This window comes from Chinchilla lanigera, unplaced genomic scaffold, assembly GCF_000276665.1.
Source record: "Chinchilla lanigera isolate Chin_1 unplaced genomic scaffold, ChiLan1.0 scaffold00085, whole genome shotgun sequence".
Classification (NCBI taxonomy): Eukaryota; Metazoa; Chordata; class Mammalia; order Rodentia; family Chinchillidae; genus Chinchilla; species Chinchilla lanigera.
Genome location: NW_004955486.1, coordinates 8483551 through 8507033, shown reverse-complemented (window position 1 = coordinate 8507033; position 23483 = coordinate 8483551). Strand labels below are relative to the sequence as shown.

The 23483-nt window shown below is 58.3% G+C and overlaps 1 long non-coding RNA gene across 1 annotated transcript; it reads right to left on the bottom strand.

Moving 5' to 3' along the window:
- Window positions 1-22699: 22699 nt before the first annotated feature.
- Window positions 22700-23396, bottom strand: LOC106146590. Its single transcript, XR_001231095.1, has 3 exons — window positions 23286-23396; window positions 23060-23166; window positions 22700-22889 (listed from the first exon to the last, which is right to left on the bottom strand). It is a non-coding gene; the product is annotated as an uncharacterized LOC106146590 (long non-coding RNA).
- Between the last annotated feature and the right edge of the window lie 87 nt (window positions 23397-23483).

Here is a 23483-nt window from a genome sequence, read left to right as displayed (position 1 = left end):
CTTCGTCCCGGCAGTGCCCACAGCGAGCAGGAGGCATAGCATGTGAATTTCCACGCACCTCGCCAAAGCCCCTGGCAGGCCGACTGCGGGAAGAGACCCACTTGGAAACACAGGCGCAGGCCGCCGCTGCTCCCTTCCTCTTTCTGCTTTAGCAGGAGGGTCAGGAGAGAGAGGTCCAGACGCTGGTTAAACTGGAATTCCCAGAGTCAGAAAGTTAGGTTTCTCTTCCTGCGAGAGGGCCCAAAGGTGGGGAGAAGGCCCCAGCCAGGACCCCACACACGATGCACCAAAGGCTGCACTTGCCCCAAGGCCGGAGAGCAGCCCCAGGGATTCTTTTCCTGCCCAGAGGCCAGGACAGCGAGGCCAGCTGCAGATGGACCTGGCTGGACCAGTCCCGACTGACTCAAACCGCATCATCGCTTTGGATTCGCTGTAAGTTCCAAACACCAGATGGAACACTTTGTTAGATATCATTAGGCCCCACATATGTAGCTGAGAAGAATACTCATCTAAAAACATCAAGGAACATCATTAAATTGAAATCACAACGGTTCAGCCGGTGATTGATGGTGGTGTCACTGACCGAGCCTCCGGGGAGGACGACTGACTTGCCAAGCCTGGCCCCCAAGGAGTGCCCGTTCCCGAGCTGGTAACAGCCGCAGCAGCTCACGCATGCCCAGCACACAGGAGAAGGTGGGACGTGGACCCCAGTGGAACTCTCCCTCCCTGCTCAGAACCACGTGGCTGGAGGCAGGGCACAGGTGTCAGTGAAGCTGTCCCCGTTGTAGTGGTGGCCCAGGGCAGTCGGGGCTGGGTAGGGGAGGAAGGCACAGTGTCGGTCCCTGGGACTTGTCACAGGAGACATACTGTGGATCCTCAGAGCTACCAGCCAGACATACACAGCTTCTGCTGAGGAGCTGGCATGAGACAGGACTGCACCTGTCCGTTCCTCCAGCGGCCTTCTGCCCCTTGTGGCACATGCTGGCAGTGGCACTAGCCTTGTGGCCTCCCACGCTTGTGCAGAGACCTGGAGCCTGGGGTGGGCAACAGGACAGGAGCAATCCCTGAGGGCCTCGCCAGCCCCTGCCTCTCTCAGGTAGATGCTGGAGACCTTGATCCTGCAAGCCCCCAGCCCCACAGAAGGGTCCCAGAGACACCCACCCCCTCAGGCCTCCACAAGCCCCATCCCCTATCACACATGAAAGAGGTCCCTGAGCAGGGAGGAGCACTCCTTCCTGTGGGCGCTGGGTTGGGGTCCCTGGGCCTTGTGTGCTCTGTGAGCGTCTCCTCCCCCGCGCCCTGCTGCCCTGTGGCACTGCCTGGCTCTGCTCGGGGGCCCCCACGGGGCTCCTCCACTTTCCCTGTTGATCAGGGCTCTTTCATCCCAGGACAGTCTGACTGGGAAGGTGGTGCACATAGGTCGGCTGTGGCTTTTCCTTCCAAGTAACTGCATTGGTCACAAAATGGAAATAAACTGCGGCGACAACCAGCACGCTTGAACATTGGCATCAGGGCAGCGCTGGGTGTCAGCCCTGCCCCGCGTCTCTCAGAGAGAGCTCTGGGTACCGGTGCCCCTCTGCCAGGTCATGTGGTGGCTTGAAGCCCTGGGGACCTGCTGGGCTTTTGACTTTGTCGGCAGCGAAAGATCAAAGTGTGAAGCTCCTCTGAGCTCCCCACATCCCCTCTGGAGCCTGGTGCCCCTTCTTCAGCAACTCAAGTTCCAAGCTGAATCACGTCCCCCAAATTTACCTGTTCAAGTCCCCACTCTCGGGACCTCTGGTGAGACTACACTCAGACACAAGGTCTTGACCGAGCTGCTTGAAGTGAAATGTGGTCATCGGGGTGGGCCCTAGTGCCACATGACTGGTGTCCTTCTAAGAAGAGAAGAGAAGGACACAGACACACGTAGGGGGACAGCCCTGCGAGGCTGCCGGGAGAGGACAACTTCTCCAAGCCAAGGACCGAGGCCCCGGGAGGAGCCAGCCTGGGGCCACCATGACTCTGGACCTGAGCCTCAGGATGCGGAGGCCCAGTGGGAGCTGTCCTGACAGCACAGCTGCTGGGAGGGTGCGGGTGGAGGGGGCCGGGTGGCAGTAATGCTGTGTAAACGGGATCCCAGACACGGGTGTCACCCTCTGGTCAAACAAATATTTGCTCAGGGCTTCCTAAAGGTGAACAGCATAAACAAGGCCCAGCTTGAGCCAACGGGCGATTAGTGGAATTAATAGTCACTTAGAGAAGCTAATGAGAGCACATGTGGTCGCTTGGGTTGGTGCTCAGCAAACACCCCCCTTCCCTCGCTGCAGGGCGGGGCCCCTTCCCTGCTGTGTGCGTGGGCCTGAGCCGAAGCTTCTCTGGCCAAGGGGATGCTGACGTCTTCTGCCTGCTGGGGAGGCACCACGACAAGAACCACCGCTGTCCTGCAGCCCAGGCCCCAGAGCACACAGCCAGGTGGCCGTGAGCCTGATCAGGGTGTAGGCAGAGCCTCGGCTCAGCCACCCTCTGCACCTGTGACCAGAGGGATGTTTGTCACACAGCCTCACTGCAGCGCGTGATGACCCAACACCATGCTCAGGGAAGGGAGACGTGGCCAGCATCCACCTGAAAGCCCCGTGTGGGCTGGCGTACACGTCCACTCTGCTGTAGGCTATTGGGGATGGGGGACCCAGCTCTCAGAACGGGACAGCAAGGCCCCACCCAGTCTGCCACTGCTCAGCCTGAGAGCTAAGGATGGCTTTTCCATTTTTGAATGGTTGAAACAGAAAAGCAAAAGAAGCATAGTATTTTGTGATGCATGACCTTTGTATGGAATTCAAATGCAGGGAAGTCATATTGGCGCCAGCCGTATCTACTTGTACCATCCCTTATAGCAGAGGGGTCAGGAGTCTGAGTCCATGAAGCCTCGACCACTCACTGCCAAGCCTTTCTAGTGAGAGTGAGCCTCATCCTGAAGAGGAGGTCTGGGGGCAAAATGCAAGGTGGCCTCGCCAGGTGTGGAGGCAGCTGCCCCAAGCCCTGGATCCAGGTTCATGGCAGCTGCCACGGTTTGCTGCAGTCCCGCTCTTCCTGGCGCAGGGAAGAAGAGGGCTCTACCCTCTGCACATTGATGGGAGGAGGCCTTCCTATGATCTTGATTCCAGGAGCCAAGCCCTGCCTACTTAGCCAGGGGGCCCCTTCCTTCCTGTGCATCCCCCGCTCTCCCCATTCCCCGAGAACTTTCCATGTGTAGCTTCACATGTTGGATACAAAGACCTAATGTTGAGTAAGGCAGTTCTGCACTCATCCACCTGTCTATACCCATCCATCCATCTGTCTGTCTATCTATACCCATCCATCCATCCATCCATCTATACCCATCCATCCATCCATCCATCTATACCCATCCATCCATCCATCCATCTATATCCATCCATCCATCCATCTATACCCATCCATCCATCCATCCATCTATATCCATCCATCCATCCATCTATACCCATCCATCCATCCATCCATCTATATCCATTCGTCCATCCATCTATACCCATCCATCTGTCTACCTGTCCATCTATATCCATCAGACCATCCATCCACTCAGCCAGCCAGCTACCCACCTACTCACCCACTCAGCCTTCCATTTACCTACCTACCCACCCACTTATCCACCCATCCACCCATCTGTTCATCCTTTCCAGCCACTCACCCACTTATCTACTCATAAATACATAATATACATCCATCCACCTACCCACCACTATCCATCCATTCATCTATCCACTCATTCAGCCAGCCAGTCAGCCACTCACCACTTATCCACACACCCATTCACTCATCCATCCATCTGCCTGTCTACCATCCATCAACCCACTCCCATCCAGCCAACCACTTGGCTACCCACACACTCATCAACTCATCCACCTGTCCATTCATCTGTTTATTCATCCATCCACCCCTCCATCCATCCACTCATCCATCTCCCCACCATCCACCCACTCACCCATCCAGCTATCCTTTCGTCCTCACATTTATTCAGTAATTGTTTCCTAAGGGTGCACTTGCAGGGCACCATATTGGCTCAGAGGTACAGCGGTAAACGTGTAGCTTTGTGGACCATGCAGAGGGACAGAGCCTACAGTCTCTACTGCTACAAATCAGGAGGTGAGAGGTAGAGTTTGGTGAGTGAGTGGGAGGAGCCCTGGGAGGGGCTGCAAGGCCAAGACCCATGGCTGAGGAGGAAGATGGCACCCGGTGGGTGAGTGGCCTGGGGCTGGTGCCAGGCTTGGGGCTGGGAGAGGAACACGGCCACCTTCAGTGACAAATCACAGCAGCATCTGTATGAGAGACCCTGAGCAGGACAGAATCAGCTCTGGGGAAGATGTTGCTCCTCGGGGAGACTCTGCCTAGCCCCTGGTCTGGCTGACAAGCACCCCCCAAAATCCACCTCCACAGGACTTGTGTGCTCAGGCATCTTTGGACTCAGGTCTCTGCAGCTGTATCTCAGGGAAGACGAGGCCCTGCCACACAAGGCAGCCTGAGTCCAGCGACCTGGCCCCGGCAGGGAGGGGAATTCAGGTGAGAGGAGAGGAGGCAGAGGTGGAGCGGGGAGCCTCCCAGCTGGGCTCTGTGGGAGCCCTGAAGCTGGGAGAGCAGAGAGGGGAGCCTCTCCAGTCCCTCGCAGGACTGCGGCCCTGACCACCCTCAGTTTTGCACTCCCAGCCCCCAGGACGGTGGGAGAATGCGCATGCGCTGCTCTGAGCCACTCAACGGGCCACCAGACCCTGGCTGTGACATCTCCTGCCTTCCCAGGAGTCAGAGGCACCAGGCAGGGTGCTCTTGCCCCACACGCGCTGGAGGGAAGAACTGCAGCTCTGTGGGACGGCACCGGCCAGCACCCGTGCTGGGGCTCTGGTGCTTGCACTCAGCCGCTTCACTCTATTGTAAAGCACCTCTGCTCACACATTTCTGTCTTCTAAATTCTGCTCCCGGGTCCTTGGCCTGCAGCTTCAACTCACATCAACCCTGGACCCACCCTGAAGCTGGCAGCCACATGCCCTGACCGCCTGGCAGGGGCTGCTGAGGACTCTCCTTCACCCCTGTAGAAACAAAAAATCCCACCAGGTATAATAGTTCACGCCTGTAAACCCAGTATTCAGGAGGCTGAGGCAGGAGGAATGTTTGAGTTCAAGCCCAACTGGGCACTTTAGCGAGACTGTACTAAAATAAAAGTCATGAAAAGTGCTAGCGGTGTTGCTCAGTGGTAGAGTGCCCTAGTTCAATCCCCAGGATGGGGCTGGGGGAGGGAAAAATCTCTACAGGAAGAAGCCCACTGCCTTCGGGGCTGAGACTTGGGCAGAATTCAGTTTCTCACCGGGGGATGATTTATAAGTGCTCTGGAGGCCAAGGAGGTCAGCTGGGAACACTGGCTAGACAAAATAATTTATCAGAGGATTCCAAGTGGCTGTCTGTGCTGGCTAGAATGCAGCGTGGTCGGCCTTTCCCAGGCAGGGCAGGCGCTGGGGGCTGCACGAGCTGGATCGGTGCACCAGGACCCCACCCTCCGTGTCTTGGTCTGGTGTGGCCTGGGGCCTATCACACGGGCGGACAGCAGTGTGTCGTCCCCAGTGGTCACCACCTGTGCCACCTGGAGGTCCTCCTGTGCAGACCCGGCGCTCCTGAACACACGTCTGCCCTGCTGGGTGACCTCTCAAGGCTGGTGCACCGTGGACCTCGGGAGCGTGGGGTTGACAGCATCCAGGACCCTGATCTGGCCAGTCGCTTGGAGTGGCCACCTCGGGACTTGGAGTGGCCACCTTGGAACACCGCCCTGCTGTGTTCATGCAGTGACCCAGGGCGCAGGGCCAGCAGAGCCTTGGCTTTCTCCTTTCTGAGCCCAGCCCAGACCACAGGTCCCTATACAGGAGAGTGAGCCCATCCTGCAGAGCCTCCTGAGACACAGGCCAGCTTCGGCTTCAGGGGAAGAGCTCGGATGGGGGCGACTGTGACCAGGTGGCCTGGAAGATTCCCCAACAAGATGGGGCTGCACAGGCCTAGCGTCCCTGCACGGGACGCAGCCACACAGCCTGGCCAAAGCTCACAACTTGGAGACAGACCTGTGGCTGCACACGGCTACCGTTTCGGGGTGGCTGACCTTGCCGCATAAGTAACCGAATCTGTGCCCCGCATCACCGCCATGCTCTGAAAGGGGCACTGGAAACCGCCCCCAGTAGGGCGGGTGAAAGTTTTAATTTAGACAAGAGGGCTCTTTTCTTCTTCGCATGAGTCGCTTTCTCGGAGCGTGGGGAGATGGCCAGGCGGTTCTTATCTTTGAACCCCATGTACTTAACGCTTATTAAAATCAATACCATCCATTAGCCGGCAACGTTTCCATTTTTAATCATCTATTGATATACGGCCTGTGCTTTTATAGGACTAAACAAATTTCCGCTCTCGGTGCCCCTCTGCAGCCTGGGGGCAGGGGTGCGCGGCCGCGGGACGTAAATGTTTATTTACTGCCTGCTTCCTGATTGAGAACATACCTGGTCCCGGCTTCAGATGGCTTTTACACGGGGGCTCAGGGCCACTTCCTGTGCTCCAGACTCACAGTGCCTTTTTCAGGGAGGGTAATGAATGCCCGGTATTGTGCAGGCAATCACTGCCCGGCCGGCCAGGCGGGAGGCGGAGGGGGCGGCAGGCTTATTATTTACCCGCTCGCCACCGCTGCTTTCTGGGGGCAAGGTGAGCCACGCCAGCTGTGCAGCGGACACCTCTTCCTGCATGGCTGCTTCTCCTAGCTCTCCCCAAGCTCCTGCCCTGTTGGCTGGGAAAGGGGCTGACACAGGCGATCTGGCAGGGGCAGGCGTCCTGCCTGTCCCCCAGGAGACCGCTCTGGCCTCCTTCCCCATTGCACAGGAGTGGGGCGTCTGGTCAGGGTGGACGGCCAAGGTCGGTCACCAGTGAGTGCTGATGGCCAGAGCTGCCCATTGTGGATGGGGCTCCCAGGCCCAGGCTCCTTATCCTCTGGTGCTGTCCACCCTGGTTCTTCCAACCCCGGGCATTCTAGTCCAAAAGGCTCTGGGCAGAGCTGGCCCTTGGCTACTCGTGTGCTTACCTCTGGCTGCCCCCAGGGGCTGATCCCTCTCTGCCCTGGCACCAGACCCACCATCTTGTCCACAGCACGGCCACTTTTAATGGCCACAGAGGCTGCTCAGGGCACACAGGGCATCTTGGAAGCCTGGAATGAGTCCTCCCTCTGGGGCAGGCTCAACCTGGGAGCCCAAAGCCTGCGAGTCCCCTGCCCCACAGATGGCACACCCAGGTGCTGAGGCTGACTCTCGGGGTCGGACTCTCACCCCTTCGGTGTGCCAGTGGGGGTCAGGTCACCGCACTGGGGATGCCAGGGCCTCAGTCATGCTCCAAAGCATTCTTGGGAGTTCTGGACGCTCTGGGACTTCCTGGGGAGGGGTAGGTGGGGAACAGGGCAGCTAAGTTTTGCATCTACAGAATCAACCTTGTTTCTATGGCTTGGGTTTTGTTTTTACACCACGTAGGGGTTTCGCACTGCTGAAATAAGCTGAAAGCGCTTGCCAGCCAAGATGTCTCATTCTCCGGGAGGAGAAAGTGAGGCTCAGACAAGGGGCACAGCTGGGATCTGACCCAGGGCCTGGGAGCACCCTGACCCCTCCAGCCTGTGGCTGAGTCCTGATCAGCACCGAGGGTGACGGGCCGGTCCACTCTGGGGTGCAGACAGTCCCTCCGGCACAGGGCGGGCCACCCAGCACCGGACTCGGGGCCGGCAGACGGCTGCTGCACAGTTGTGGGTTGGGCGCGCATCTGTGATCGGTGGCTTCATAAAACGCCGTCTAATGAAAGTAACACACGGCAGTGGGGAGGGCAGCCGGGACGCAGGCTGCGTCGCGGAGAAATGCGCTTGTTAAAATGTGTAATGAGAGACAGAACAAATCCCCAATATCGGGCAAAGCTGTCGTTAAATCCCTTAATGATAGCGGTATTTTCTCTGGTACGCCGCATGGTTCGTTATAAACCCCTTTGGCATGGCAGGGGTGGGGTAGGGGATGAGAGGGTGTGGAGCAGGGGCTGGAAAGGTCCTGCTGGAAGCTGGGACCCAGCCCTGACCTTGCCCATCCTCCGCCCTGCCCGGTGGCACCGGGCATCCTCTGAGGGGCCCTGGGCTGGAGTCGGGCCCCAGCTGGGTAGGCAAAGCTGCAGCCTGTGGACCTCGGACCTGCCCCACTCCGGGCCCTCGTCACTGCTGCAGCTTGCTGGGTGCCTGCTGGGCGCCAGGACTTGGCCTGGCTCTGGGACCACCTAGGGGTCCTCCTCAGTGCTACGAACAGATCTCTGGCTCAGAGAAGGACAGGAAGAGCTTGAGGGCCTGTTGCAGCTGGCCCCGGGGCCCGTGCCCCGTGAAAGTCTCCCCCAGACAGGGTCATCAGCCCCAGGCTTGCAGTGGGAAAGCATCCCACACCCCACCAGGCCCGGGGGGCAAGAAGCCGAGTGTGAGTTAGGGTGTGCTGCGGGCTGGGTCTCCACACCAGCACAGTGCGGTGTGGGTGACCTGGTGGCGGGGACATCCGGCCTTGGAGGTTGCAAAGGGGAGACAGGAGGGTCTGTAGCCAGGCCCTTGGTGTGGGGGCTGAGGAACCTACAGAGGCTGGCAGAGGCTGAGCCGGTCCTGGCTCCAGGAACCCAAGGGTGTGACGACTGGGGTGGACATAGCCATAGCCTCCTACAGCGGTCCTTGGGGGCTGCCCCTGCCTGTTCTGGCCCTGTGGCCCTACCCACCTCGGGGCAGAGGCCATGCCTGGTGTGGATCAGGCCTTAGTCCCCGGTAGCTCTAGGGAGCCACAAGCCAGGGCAAGCTCGGGGCCCAGGTGGGCCTTGAGTCCTGCTGCATCCTCCTGGTGCAGCTGGCAGAGGACAGCAGTGCGCACATGGGCTCAGGCTGGGCACGTAGTCTGCTGTATGCAGAGGCACAGCTCAATTCTGGGACTTCCGGCCAGGACCGGCTCTGCCCAGGCTGCAGCCACATGTGTGTCACCCACTCCCCTTCTGCTGCTCTGATCCTGAGTCCCTGTCAGCATCTTCTCATCCGCCTGCTGGTGAAGGCCACGCACAGGCCCCAGACCCCAGGACCAGAGTCAAGGGTCACACCAACAGGAAGCACTGGGAAGGCAAGAAGCTCAGTGGCTCTGCCTGAGGCCCTGATGGCACCGGATGGGCGGCTGACGGCTCAGGGCCCCACCCGAGGCCCTAGTGCTCCCCAGACATACCACAATGATCTCACCTGCATGGTGGGCCCACAGAGACCCTCAGGCTTGGGTTCCCCTCGGTAGAGAAGCAGTGAAGCCCTTGGGGCTGGAGGCCTTGGTGGCACCTCCAAGGGGCTTCCTTTTGGAAACCTCGAGGAGGGAGGCTGAGGCCCAGAGCCTTGACCTTTGCTGGGAGTGGACTCTCAGGGCCAGGCTCAGACCCTACCCTCAAGGCCTCGGTTTCCTTACTTGCTGATGGCCCTGGGGGAAACCAGCTCTGGCCCTCAGGTGTAGACTTTTGCTGAGGAAGGACGGGCTACTGGCACCAAGACCTGTCCTCCCAGGGACACCCACTCATCCACTCCTGCTGGCTCCACAGGCACCCATCTCCCCTGGCCATGTCCCATCCACAACAGAGACCTTAGAGATGACCCAGACAGCTACAGCAGGCGAGTCAGACAAGGTCCAGGGGCCCAGCCTGCAGCGAGACCCTGTGTCCTAGGGTGTGTCCTGTGTCTGTCCCTGACAGCGGCCAGCTCCATGTGGTACACGGTGCCTCGCAGAGCTGGGACCCCGAGGGGCCACCCTGCTGAGATCTCCGGGCGGGGCACACTGGCCTGACCCTTGTGGCCGCCCTGGCCTCGATGTCCTGGAGACAGGGGTCAGAGGCTGGCAGAGGCTGAGGCAGGCTGAGGTGGGTGAACCCGTGCCCTTGGCCAGTCTGGGAGGCACGGGCAGCTTTCGAGGACTGCTGCCAGGGTGGTGGTTAGCCGGCCGCCAGGGCCCAGGTGTGGATATTTTTAATAGCCTGTGACCCGCCATCCACTCTCGGCTGGGTGTTAATGGCCAAATGTCTTGCAAGTAAATTACCAGAAAGAATTATTCCTGAGAGGCAGAGGTTTGTGGGAAGGTGTTAGGAAGCCAGACAACCGGCCGGCATTCATGTCTGTCCCTCCACCTGGCCAGCTTGGAGGACAGGGCCAGGGCCAGGTGGGCCAGGCGGGGGTGGGGATGAAGATGGTGCTCTACCCCAGGGTGTGCTCTCCAAGAACCCCCACTGGTACAGTAAAGACCCTTAGGCTCCCCTTGGGGGTGCTTTGCTCACAGACGGGGCCATCTGGCCAAGAGGAGTCCCCTCCCTCATCATGTCTTCTGGTCAAGGGTAGGGTTGGCCCTGGAGAGTCTGCCTAACTCCACCAGGCTGGAGAGGGACTGGGCCGCTCGACTGGGCCCAATGTTCCCCAGGCAGGGTGCCAGCTGCACCCTGGGCCTCCTCAGGACCCCTCCAGGGGGATGGGTATCACAGCCCGTCCAGGGCACGCTCTCCCAGAGGACCAACAATGCAGCCTAGGATGTAGCATCCTTCCTTCTACCAGCATGGGTAGAGGGTTGCTTTGCCAAATCTCGCCTTGCTGGGACAGCTTTGGGCCAGGGCTTCAAGGGGCTGCCTCCAGGGGCCTCATGCCAGGGAAAGGCCAGCAGGGTGGTGCACACCTGTGTTCCCAGCACTCTGGGAGGTTGAGGCAGGAGGATCACAAGGTAGAGCCCAGCTCAGACAACTTAGGGACTTGGTGAGACTCTGTCTCTAAGTAAAAAATAAAAAGGGGCTAGGGACGTAGCTCAGAGTGAAGGCCCTTCAATCCCCAGTACTGCAAATGAAGGGAGGGAGGGAGGGAGGAAGGCAAAAAAGGAAAGAAGGAAAAAAGGGAGGAAGGAAGGGCCAGGAAGTCAGAACGTACTGCCAGTATAGACGCTGAGCATCACAGAAAGAGCTGGCTGCAGATGGTACCAAGGTCTCGGACGGGTTTGGGCCCTGAGCAACCTCTTCAGCCTCAGGGCCTCGACGTTCCCATCTGTGAAATGAGAAGTCACTGCCTCCTACCGCGGTGGTTTCTTGAGCAGCAGATGAAACTCTGATAAACACCACACACCACGTCACACACACACAAGGAGCCCTGCTGAGCACGAAGACGGGGGGCGGAGAAGGCTGCCCCTCACCCAGCTCCCTTACCCCGCAGTACCCTCAGGGCCTGGGTCAGCACAGCCTGGACCCTCGGCCCCTGGGGAAGATGCACACCTGTCCCCAGCCTAGATGACGGGCATTGCGCTGCAGTCCCGACGGGGGGGACTTGGCCTCTGAGGCCCAGGGTGTGAGGTGCCCGGCAGGACAGCCTGGGCACCTGGAGAGGGACTGGCGGGTGGGCACTGCGGCACCCACGGCTGCACTGCGTGGTGCTCCGAGCAGACCCTCGCTCTGCCAGACTCCGCTCTGCGTCTTTAAGACAGGAACGGGCCCCCTTAAAAATGACAGTTTGCCCCCTCACTTGCAGGTTCTCGTCTGACATCAGCAGGGAATCAAAGATGTTTTATTATTTGGAAACTCCATATAGGGAAAGCAGCCTTGAGGGTCTGTCATTGCTCCAAAACCCACACCTCCCCTGGGAGTTAATTATTTTCTTAAAATGCAACTTGCACTGTTAGTCTAAAACATTCCAACTGTGTTCACACTCTTTAAATCTTCAGTAAACCTTAGAGTTTAAATCACTTGCAGATAAGAGTAATTCTGTTAGGGGAGAGGGGAGTGGGTGCGTGGCGCAGGGCGAATAGGGTGGAATGAAAAGACCTTTGATCGCGGACTCCTTGGGTACCCCCTGTGCTCGGCCTACGTGGAGCCCGGAGCGCTGGTCAGGGCTGCCTACTGCTCTCCTGGAAGGCTGGGCAGAGAGCTTGGGGTGCCCTGGGGACAGCTGTGTGACGGTGGAGCCTGGCCACCTTGGGGACTGCGGCCTTAGAGGGAGGAGTCTCTGGTCTCCTGCTGGAGGACTCAGGGCGTGGGGTGTCCACCAGGGGCCTGGGGGACCAATGTGACCTGGGCATCCACTGGGGCACTGGGTGCCCAACAGGGACCCAGTATCCCCCTGTGGCCTGGGTGATCACCTGTGACTCCAGTGTCCACTGAGGCCTGGTATCCGCCTGGGCCATGGGTGTGACCTGGAGCCTGGCAGGGGACTGGTCAGGTGGCAGCTGTGGGCAAGCCCTGGTTTTTCTCTTCTTGCCCCAGGACTTGGGGTTTGCCTCTACACCTCACCCCTGGCCCAAGTGACCCCTGGTTATCCTTGGGGCCAGCGTCCCCTGCATCTGGCCTCCCCTGTGTCAGACAAAGCCAGGTGAGGAGGTGGCCACCATGCTCAGGATGCTCTGTGGAGTCAGCTACCACTCCAGTCCATCTCTTCCCCAGCCTTGCCTGGACACGTGGGGCTGGGGCTACCTCTTCCTCCCAAGTGTCCCTGCTGTGCTGGGACCTCTGCCCATGCAGGACCAGGCAGAGCTGCCCTCGAACCCCAGGCCTGCAAGATCTTGGCATGTGTCAGAGGCGGCCCGCAGGAGGGGACAGCAGGCTAGGGTTGGACAGCCGGGTCGGAAGGTCTGTGCATGACCAGGATGACTGGTCAGGCTCTACCTTGCTCAGGTGGGGTCCAGCACCACCACCCCAGGCATCCCTCACCCACTCCACTGAGGCAGGCGGACTCACTGGTGAGGCAGTGGGAAGGAAGGAGCGGAGAAAAGATGGCTTGTTCCCGCGGGGCTTGTGGGTCCTGTGGACTCCCCAGACCCGTCCACAGCCTGGGTCGACCTTCCACTTGGGGTCGGGCGGCGTGGGCAGCAGGCACCCTCAGTGGAACTCCTCTCCCGCTGCTTTCTCCCGATGTCAGAGAAGACGAGGAGACTCAGGGAAGGACAGCGTGACACTGAGCTCCAGTGGCCGGCAGGGGAGGCAGGCCCCGTGCACACTGCTGGAGCCTGAAGTGCTGCGGATAGGGGCTGGCCTAGGCCACAGCTGCGTGTGCTGGGTGTGCCCGGGTATGTGTGAGCACAGGCCTCGGGCCAGACCCCGGCAGCGTGCTGCACACCTGAGCCTGCCTGTCGTGGTGTCTGGTGTGGTGCGGAGCAGGCCACCTTCTCAGAGCAGTGGTGGTCCCACGCCATGGCACTGCGTGACCTCGGCACCCCGATGTCACAAGCGGGGTTCTCAGGATCCCGACCCCGGCTGCCCTGCCGACCCGCCCACACTTGCTGTGCTTCGCGCGCCATTTGCAGCAGCTTTGCAGCTACTTCAGGGCCCGTGTGGCAAGCTGGTGCTCCGCCCACCCATGACCCTCCCTCAGTCACACTGTCACCTGCCCTCTGCAGAGTAGGGGATGCGTGAGCGCCTCCTCCCCTCGGGCACCCCTGGCCAGGCGTCTCCCAGCACAAGAGTAAGTCCACACAGAGGCCCCACACTGCAGGCGTATGTGGATTCCAGGTGGACACAGCACCCTGGACACACGTGGGGGAACAGGCTGTCCCTGCAGGGATGGCCATTGGCAGACTCAGGGGGCTGCCAGCTGCCTCTGTGCCCGGGAGCCGGGCTGGGGTCCAGGTTGTATATGGTGGACCCTGCAAATGCCCCTTCCTGATGTCCTCTGTCATGATGAGGGCATCAGCTGTGCGGTCCAGCATCTCTGTCCACTCTGTCCTCAGCTATCTCCCTCAAGAGCAAGGGTCCAGGCTGGATTTGGGCTACAGGCAGGACATGCAGGGTCCCTGAGATTCTAGGGGAGAAGAGGGGTGCACCAGCACCACCGTGGGAATCACCCAGGGCCCCAGCTGAGCTTCCTGAGGGTGGGGAGGACGCAGCTCCGGAGAGGCCAGCGCCTGAGCATCCTTCCCAGGGAGGCCTGGCGTGCTGTGCTGGACTCTCCCAGCCCTTCCCGGGCAGGTCAGGAGCCTCCCTCGGTCTGGTCCCGCTCACACCAAATAGCATTTTGATGAGTTAAGTGTGAGAGAATTAAAAACAACCCGATTAAATTTCCTTTATAAATACACATGGGTTTGGAGATCAAGGGGGAACGCGGCTTTGGGCTCATAAAACACTGCCACGCTTTCCCCAAGAGTGTGCGGGGAGGGCGCTGGCAGATCCTTGAGCTGGGTGCCCCCCGAGCCCCGCCAAGGTGACCTGGGCAGTGGGCGAGGCCGGAGATCTCCAGCCCCACCGCCTGCCCAGTCTGGGTGCACTGCCAGCTGTGCTTGTCTCCCCTCAGCACCCCTGCAGGGCCCACACCTGCAGACACGACATCTATGCCCAAGACAAAGGCCATGCTGGTCAGACAGAAGAAACCAAGGCAGGAGTGCCCAGGCCAACAGAGTGGTCAGCAGTGGGGCTATCCTGACCACTGGGCAGGCCCTCTGTCACCTTCCCAGTCTTTGAAGACATGGCTGAGACAGTGGGGAGCAGTGGGGGCCCGCCTCCCTGCCCGCAGATCTGAGCTGGGGAAGGACAAGGGGTGGCTGGGCGCGTGGGGCAGGGGAGGGGTTTTGGCAGTGGAACTTTTGAGGTCATTGGAAAGGCAAACAGAATCATTAACAGCTTCCAAAAATAACCCACCCAGAGCGAGGCTCCCGGGAATCTTCCAAGCGTGGAGCTTGGCTGGGGGCTGGGGGCATCTGAGGGAGCTGGGGCTGGCTGGTCCGGAGCGGCCACAAGGCAGCTCTGACCAGTGTGTCCCTGCAGACTTGGGCTTCATCTGAATATGGGCCACCCAGGATCTGGAGCAGGGGAGACTTCCTCCATGCATCCATTCATTCATTCCCTCGGCTCCTGTGTTGAAGCTTGCCTTTCCAACGCTCCTGATTATCAGCTGTGTCCGTTGAAGACCAGGCACTGTTTCGTGATTTTTTTTCACAGCTTAGAGGTGTCGTTGGCATACAAAAAATGACACTGTTTGACATGTGCAATTGGGAGGGCTGGGGAGTAGCTCAGGAATATTTTGCGAGCTTAGCTTGTACCAGCCCTTGGTTCAATCCCGAGCATCCCCTCCCACAAAATGTGTGTGCTTGGTAAGTCAGGGCATGTATGTCGACCCCAGACTCTCACGCCACTGTCTTGAGAGCTGATCCATCAACCCACAGGTCTCCTTTGCCCCTGATGTCCCTTATTCTCAAATCTCCTGACCCCAGCAGGCTTCACTTCCCCTAGAGTTCTGTGGAACTGGATCCAGGGCCGCTGGACAGTCAGTTCCTCAACCTCAGGGACCCATCCCAAGTCCCAGAGGGCGCAGGACACCTGCAGTAGTAGCAAACCTCATATAGACTGTTTTGCTGTGTACTTACAAACTCACAATAAAGCTTGACCTAGAAATCATATGCACAAAACCTAACAACAATAACTGATAACACAGGACAATTACAAGGGACTGATAAAGGCTGTGTGAATGCTCTCTCTCTCTCTCTCTCTCTCTCTCTCTCTCTCTCTCTCACACACACACACACACACACACACACACACACACACCCTACCAACTTCACCCTTTTCCTCTCAAGGGACACTTTCCCCTCTTTGCCACACTGAATTGCCAGCATTGCTACTCTTGTGCACTGGGGCCATTTGTAAGAAAAATGGAGGAGACTTGACCCCAAGCCCTGCCATCCTGAGACGCTGGGTGCCCAGTGGGAGGGTAGCTCATACTGTGTAGACACATGGGACAGAGGGAAGATTCTCTCTGGAAAGAAGGATTCACTCTGGAAGAAGAACGGCAAGGGCTTGCTTCAACACACTACTCAGAACAGCTTACAATTGAAAATGTGAATTGCTCACTTCTGGAACTTTCCGTTTGATATTTTGGGACTGGGTTGAGCATGGTGGTTTAAACCTTGGGAAGCTAACGAGTGCGTGCGGTTGGACGAGGGACTCCTGTCTGTCGTCTTCTTTCTTTGGGGCCAGGCTGGTCCTGCCCTAACCTTTGCCGGTTGTCGGTCCCTCAGAGTTCTTGTGTGAATCAGTGGTGACGAATTCTCCCAGGTCGTGAAAGTTTCTTCTGCCTTGTCATGTCAAGGACATTGTAGCTGGGTCTGGGACTCTATGTTCACAGGGATTGGAGTTTGTTTTTCCTTTTTGGGACCCTAGGGCGCTTGAGCAGTCTGCTGTCCTTCATCTTGTTCCCCTGTGCAAGATCTTCCCATCACCAGTTTTGAGCAATTTGACTTTGCCCAAGTCCTCTCCACCTGGGTTAAATCACTATATTTCACCAGCTCCCTCTCGAGTGGAACGCAAACAGACTGAGTCCTGGGAAGGTGCAGTGGTCCAGGTCACCGGTCTGAAGGGACCTCCATCAGGTCTGGGCCATGTCCTGGTCCACAGCCCCTGCCCGCAGCTGCTCCGACAACTTGGCAAGCTGCGCCAGGCCCCCGGGCAGGAACAGGTATTGGGGGAGACAGCTTGAGGACCAGGCCACCCCAAGGGGCCTAGGTGAGCAGCCCCGTGAGCACAGAGGGGAGGCCCCCTGGGAGAGAGCTGGGCCCAGGCCCCAGGTGACATTTCCCTGCCCATCTGCAGACGGGGTACAAGGTCCTTGGCTCTGTGTGCCTTGTCCCGGCAGGCTGATGTGCTCTTCCCTCTCTGTGTCTGGCCAGGCTTCTGCTTGGTCAGACTGAGTTTGACAGCTGCCCCTGTGCTGCCCTATGAGGGATAAGTGTGCATATTCAGAGTAAGCCTGGCATGCAAGGTGGTCCTGCTGACCGGCGCCCTCTGCCTGTCTCAGTCTCTTGGGGACCAACGGGCTGGAGACACAGACCTGGGGCTGTTGGAGAGAGGGGACCCTGGGTTGAGTCCTGTGAGGGCTCCCGAGCAAGGCCTCACCTGCGGGAACACCCCAGGGCTCAGGCAGACGCGGTGCCCCCCAGCAGGGAGGGAGTTGCCAGTGGGTGCCACAGGGAGTCTGGGAGCTCACGGAGACTGAGGCCTGGAACCCCCACGGGTACCTCTGGGGGGTCAACACAGGGGTCCTGGTCCTGGGGATGGGGGTCCCTGCCTGGAGCGGAAAGGGGCAGCGAGGCCACGTAGGGTCCGAGCTCCTTCACAGACCTGGCTGTGGAGCCGGGTGCTGGGGTCTGAACCCTGGTGAGGGCAGCCCCGGGGGGCCCCGGCAGGGCCCTGGCCCTCAAGCTGCTGTTTCTGTTTGCCCTCCTGCCAACCCCAATGGCAGGGCTGAGAGCGGGCGGAGAAGTCTTTCTCGGGCTGGATTTCCTAGCCCCCAGCCCTGGGCCTGTTCCAGGGCCCACGCTGAAGAGGCATCTTTGTTTCTTTAATTTTGCCCGTTGGAAAACTCCGGTATTAATATTTATGAGAAATTACCTCATATCCACGCCGCCTGCCGTGTGTTTGCTTAACATATTTAATGTGATTTGGGGGCTGCGTTTACTTTTTAACGGCCTCGGCCAGGGGGGCCTGACCCGTCTCCTCTCTCCCGGCTCCATGCCGTGGTGTTGTTCCCGTGGCCTCCGAAGTTCGCGGCTTTAATGGCTTCAGCAGGGTCCCGGCCCCTCCTGGCTGCTGCTGGGGCGGCCAGCTCTGCCCAATGGAGCTACCGCGCCTGGTTTGGGGCTCCGCTGCTGCCGCTGGAGCCTGAGCTGGCACTCACCAGGTGGAGTGAAGGTGGATTTCTGAAGGAAAGGAAGGAAAAAACATTTGATGGTGTGTGAAAATAGCTCCTTGTGTAGTTAGAAGACAGCAATTTAAATAAGCGCTTTCTCCCGTTTCTCTTGAACACAAAGGTAATTGTTGCCCTGAAATAGATGGCGGGTTCTCCTGTAAATCGATTTCTCTTAGCAGCACTTTGTGTGCTGCATTAGCTAATGCAGCACTGGGGTGAGCCCCTCGGGTGGCCGGGAAGCGCCCCAGGCCTGGGCCACACCTCCGACCCAGGAGAGGCTGTGCGCTGGGCAGCAGAGCCGCCTTTGCAGGCAGAGAAAGGCTCCCAACCCCAGTGCTGCCGCCCAGGAGCTGTGTGGCTTCGAACTCGGTCCTTCTCCTCTCTGAGCCTCGTCTTCCTGGGGTAACGTGAGGAAACACAAGTCACAGGCTTGGCATCAGCGCAAGATGCAGGAAGTGTGACTGTCCACACACGGCCCTTCTGCAGGTGGCTGCTCAGAAACCCCCTCAACCTCACCTCTGCTCCACACTGCGCGTGGCTGTCTCCTGAGTCAGGACACACAGCCATCCCGACCAAAACAGGTGCTGGCTTTGGGTTCAGCCACTCGGTCACCTTGGAGACCCAGAGGTGCAGGAAGGCTAAGATTTCTGGGCAGTGAGCCCAAGGCCACCACGCACCCACTACGCCTGTCAAACGCATCTGCTTGTGATCTGGCGCCAGACAACAAAACCACAGGCGGGCAAAGCTGCCGCGCAGCCCCTGCTGTGTCCTGGTCATGTGTCCTGGGCCTTGTCCACCCCCAGGCTCCCAGGCCCATGCAGCTCCTGGGATGCCCAGACAGCCTCCGCCAGCCCTCTCCACCGCCTGTCTTCTCCTTGCGGAGAAGGGACGACAACTGCAGCCCACCCAGGGTGCCCCGGGCCAGGCTGAGAGGGCTCTGAAGGAGGGAGGGCGGGAGGCCCTGGGCCCTGCACATGTGAGTCTGCTCCGGGCCTGACAGCAGCCTGTGTGCTCCTCTGAAACGTGATACCCACCGCATTCTTGCCCAGCTCCGCCCTTTGGAATGGAGATGCAGCTCCTGGCCCTAATCGCCTGGGAGAGACACAACCAGCTGTCGCCTCAGGCCTGGCCCTTCGCCTCCAGTGAGGACACCAGCGCAGTGATCAGTCAGTCCCTGCGCTTCTCAGCATGCCTCTCGGGTTACACATCGCGGGATGATGTCACGGCGGCCACCACTGCAGCAAGAGGAGAGAGGCCCCTGTGTTTCAAACCCCAGGGTAGGCCAGGCCAGCTTCTTGGCCATCAGAACTCTTCTGCCCTCAGATTCATGGAATGAGAGAGCTAGTGTAGACTCTTTGTGTTCCTCCCAGATCCTCAGATTTGGAAATCTACATATGCTCACTGTAGAGGATTTAGAAAATATTAAAATGCAAGAGGAAGAAATAGAAAATATTTAAATTCCCACTTGGACCTATTTTCTTCTAGTATTTTCGTACCACATATCTCTACCTATGTACACAACAGCTCATCAACCCATTGACTGATCAGGCCACCCACCCATCATTCATCTACTATCCACCATCCATCATCCATCCATCTCCCATCCATTCATCCATCATCCATCCATCCTTTCACCCAGCCCCATCATCCATCTATCCACCATCCATCCACCATCCATCCACATCATCCATCCATCTATCCATCCATCCATTCATCCTTCCCTCCATTCATCCCTCACCATTCACCTTTCCCCTTTTATCCTTCCTTAGTTCCTTCCACCCTCTCACCCATCCATCCACCCACCCACCCATCCATCCATCCATCCACCCACCCATCTGTCCATCCGTCCATCCCTCCATCCATCCACTACTCAAGTCAAACCATATGCAGTTGCTGACATTCAGCCATTTAAAATGACAAAAATAGCATTTTCATATGATGTGAGCTATTATTAATCATCTATTCTCTTTATCCTTTTTTTTGTTTCTGAAAACGTTTGATGTCATATGTATGTGGTGCCTTCTACAGGCTGGTTCTGCCCTTAATGGCATTGCCGTACAGTCTGTTTGGGGACATTTGAGTGGAAAAATCTCCAGGAAATACCTACTTGGCAGCCAAATAGGTGTGCAGGGTTTGAGCTGCTCAGCATCCAGGCGAGGATGCACTCCCCAGAGCCTGGGCAGGGAGGCAGGAGAAGAGTGTCCTGGAGGTGCTTGCTTTTCCTCTGCCCGGAGCCACCTAGGTCTTCATAGCAGTCAGTTTTGGGAGCACCACATTTCCTGAGTTCACTATGATAGGTAAAGTGGCTTTCGGAGAGGCAGTGTGACAGCTCCAGGGTGGCCTGGGGCTAAGGAAAGGCTCTGCCTGATTGGCTTCTTACTGGGCCCAGGCTCTCCTGCAGTTTTGTGGTGGGAAGAAGCGCATTCCGTAAGGGGCTGCTCAAGAGAGGCTGTGCACCCGTGTCACCAGTCCCCAGACCGGACTGGGTCTCATGCTCTGTGTGGACCCAGAGAAACCGTGGGCTACCCTGGCTCTGAGCACAGGTGGGACCCCTGGGAGGGGCATGGGGATGAGAACAGTTTTGGGAGGTGGTTTTATTCCACTTCCACCAGTAGCGGTGTTTGACCTGGAGCACTGCAAGCAGACCCTGCCGGGCCTGAGCCTTGAACGTACCAGGCCAGGATCCTGGGCTTAGCATTAATGCAGACGCAGTGGCAGATTGCTTGGTGATGCACTCCTAGCGGGGCACAGGAGGGCATAAGGCATGGCACCTACAGTCCCGTGTGTGCCCGACTGTGCAAATGCACATGTGTGTGTGTGTGTGTGTGTGTGTGTGTGTGTGTGTAAGTGCATGAGCATGTGTCCAAGTGTGTGTGTGGCCTCAGGGCCGGGGAGGCCTGACCCTACCTGGGCCCTCTCTATACCAGGGCCCTTGACCCTACAGTCAGCCCAGATCTTACCTGCTGGTGCCTGGCCTCTGCTCCTCCCCACACCAGGCACTTGAGATGGATGAGCCTCACCTCTGCTAGTCCTGCAGCCGGGCTGTGTGTGCCAGGCCCACTCTGCCACACATGGGCCGCGTTAGCCGCCCTCCCCCACCCCGCGTCCACACTGCGCCCCGGTGGTCACCCCGCCCCCACTGCCAGCCCACCTCCACTTCTAATTGGGCCCAAAGCCATTTAATGGTGTCTGCCGCGGCTGCAGGGCTGCGCGGGGCAGAACAATGTGCTATTCATGTCCCGAACAGAACACTAGTGATCGGGCTAATATCTTCAAGCTAAAAAACAAGGCCTAATTGGGACAGATGCTGTGAATTCCAGTGGAAAGGCAGCTCCCATGTGATCCATACCAGGTACGTGCCAGCGCTTCGATTTTAATAGCAGCTTTTATTTTTTTATTGGCATATACAAACCCCACCAATGCTCTACACAGCGGCCGGTGGCGGGCCTCTGTGGAAACCTCCGTGGGCGCGAGGCCTGCTGAGCCTTGTGGCCACGTCATTTGGGTGACAATAAAAAGATGCCTACCATGCGGCCAGCAGTTTCTTGCAGACCCTGGTTTCTGCCCTTCCCTGCGCAGACCCAGGATTTTACCCCTCTGGTCCTCGGCCTCGGACACCCACCCTGGGACTCTATCTAACCTGCACGGAGGCCTGTGGCCTGTGTGCATGTGACCCCCATGTTGGGAAGTGCCCACCCTGCAGTCCCCTGCTGAGCTCCACCCCTGTGGACCCATGCTGCCCTGACCATGAGCTTCCGCACTCTGCTCTAACACACTTGGCAGCACATCTGTGAGTCTTTAATGTATTAGGTGAGTCCTCTGACCTCCCAAGGGAAGTCCCTCAAGCCATGTGCACAGTGTGCTTTACACAGCATCCAGGGTGTCACTGAGCAGATAGGGGGCCCAGAGGCAGCCCTGCCCAACCCAACGTTCATTTCCATTGAGCCCACGGAAGCTCCTGCTGCTGGACCTGGCATGTGGAGCCTGGGTGCCGCCCCAGGGCCCCGAGGACGCTGCTTCTGTTGGAAGGGAAAATGTCCAGGTTTCCAGCCAGGGTGGATGCTCATTTGCTGGACTTCTGAGTCCTCCAGAGAGCTGTTGGCAGGATTCATCAGAATAATAAACAGCTCAGGAGGGAAAGAATCTCAGCTTTAGGTACAGCACATCATCCATCAGCCATCCATCCCTCCAAATAGCCATCCATCATCCATCCGTCCATCCATCCATCATCCATCCATCCATCATCCATCCATCCATCCATCCACCCATCCATCTTCCATCCAGCCAGCCATCTTCCAGCCAGCCAGTGGCCTTGCATGTGTGATCCTCCTGCCTCAGCCTCCTGAGTCACTGGGATCACAGGTGTGTACTGTCACTGTCTACTTTCTTTGCACATTTAGAGCTCCAATCTACCTGGTGTGTGGCTTTGCACGTTGTGGGGTCGGGTACAGTGTTTTTCTTTCCCTGCATCTATCTGGTGGAGCGGGTACAAGTCATCAGAGGCCCCACCCATCCCTCAGAGGCTGGCTTCGGTGGAATTTGTGTAACTGTGCACTCATTTCTGGGCTCCATCTGCTCCCGAGCCTGCAAGGACAGCATCACCCCAGGAGGAGCCAGCAGCTGTGAGCGCAGGGAAAGGGTGCGCCGTGCTTCTATGCCGAGTGGCACATCGCCCAGAGCTCCAGGCTTGTCCTGCCACCCCTACTCCCATGTCCCAGTTCCTGGGGGACAGGAACCTGGTGTGTCCTTGGCTCAGGGTCTCGTGAGGCTGTGAACGAGGTTCCAGAAAGAGTGTGTGCTCCCTCTCTCCCCATCAGCCTCCTTGTTCATGCGGCGCTGGTGGAATACAGTGCCCCGTGGCTGTGGAACTCAGGTCCCCAACCTTTGCTGGCAGTTGGCTGTTCCCCAGTCCCTGCCTCATGACCTCCTCCGTCTTCAGCGACAAAGACCATCCCGAGTCTTACTTTAAATCTTCCTGTTGGAGGATCTCTGCTCCTCATCTGATTAGGCCACGCCCACCAAGGGCCATCTCCCTGTCTGCAGTCTGTCACCTTCTGATTCCTCTCGCCACAATGATGCGCTGGATGAGCTGGGGGATCAGTGTCTGCCGCTGGCGTGTGGGAGCCACCTGCACATCTGGGAGAGCAGCCCATGTTCCAAGGAGACCCAAGCTCTGAAACAAGGTAGTAATTAGGTGGAAATTCGTTCTCTCTCAGCCTTGGAAGCCCTGGCTGTGAGCGCAGCACACGGCTGTCCAGAATAAGCCCCCACGCAGCCTCCCACGCTGTAAACTCTGGCCAAGCTGACATTCATGGGGCGGATCTGCTGTGTGCTGCTCCTCACCATCGGCTGCCCCTCTGTGCGTTCCAGTCTCTCTTGCAGCTCCTGTTTGAGAACTGATGCATAGCAGTGGTTGGAATCATCTTGGAGCCGACTGCAGGGGTCACACCCTAGAGGTGGTGAAGGCAAAACAAAGGAACTCGCTCTCCAGGTGACCTCCTGGGAACGGCCACCATGCCAGGCGGGCAGCCGTTCTCCAGCGTTAGCGGGGAGAGAGAGACCTGTGTACCTGACAATCGCCCTGTCGTGGTTGCTCAGGCCCCTGCCTGGAACCAGACTTGCTGCTGTGAAGCCGTCCTCGCACTCCTCTGATAAATTCGGGTGGGTAGTTTCTCGTATCTTTCCGTATTTCACACGGCTGGATTTAATTTTTATGACTGTTAGAGAATCTGTGGTCATAAACAAATTTAACCCATGACCTTCCCTT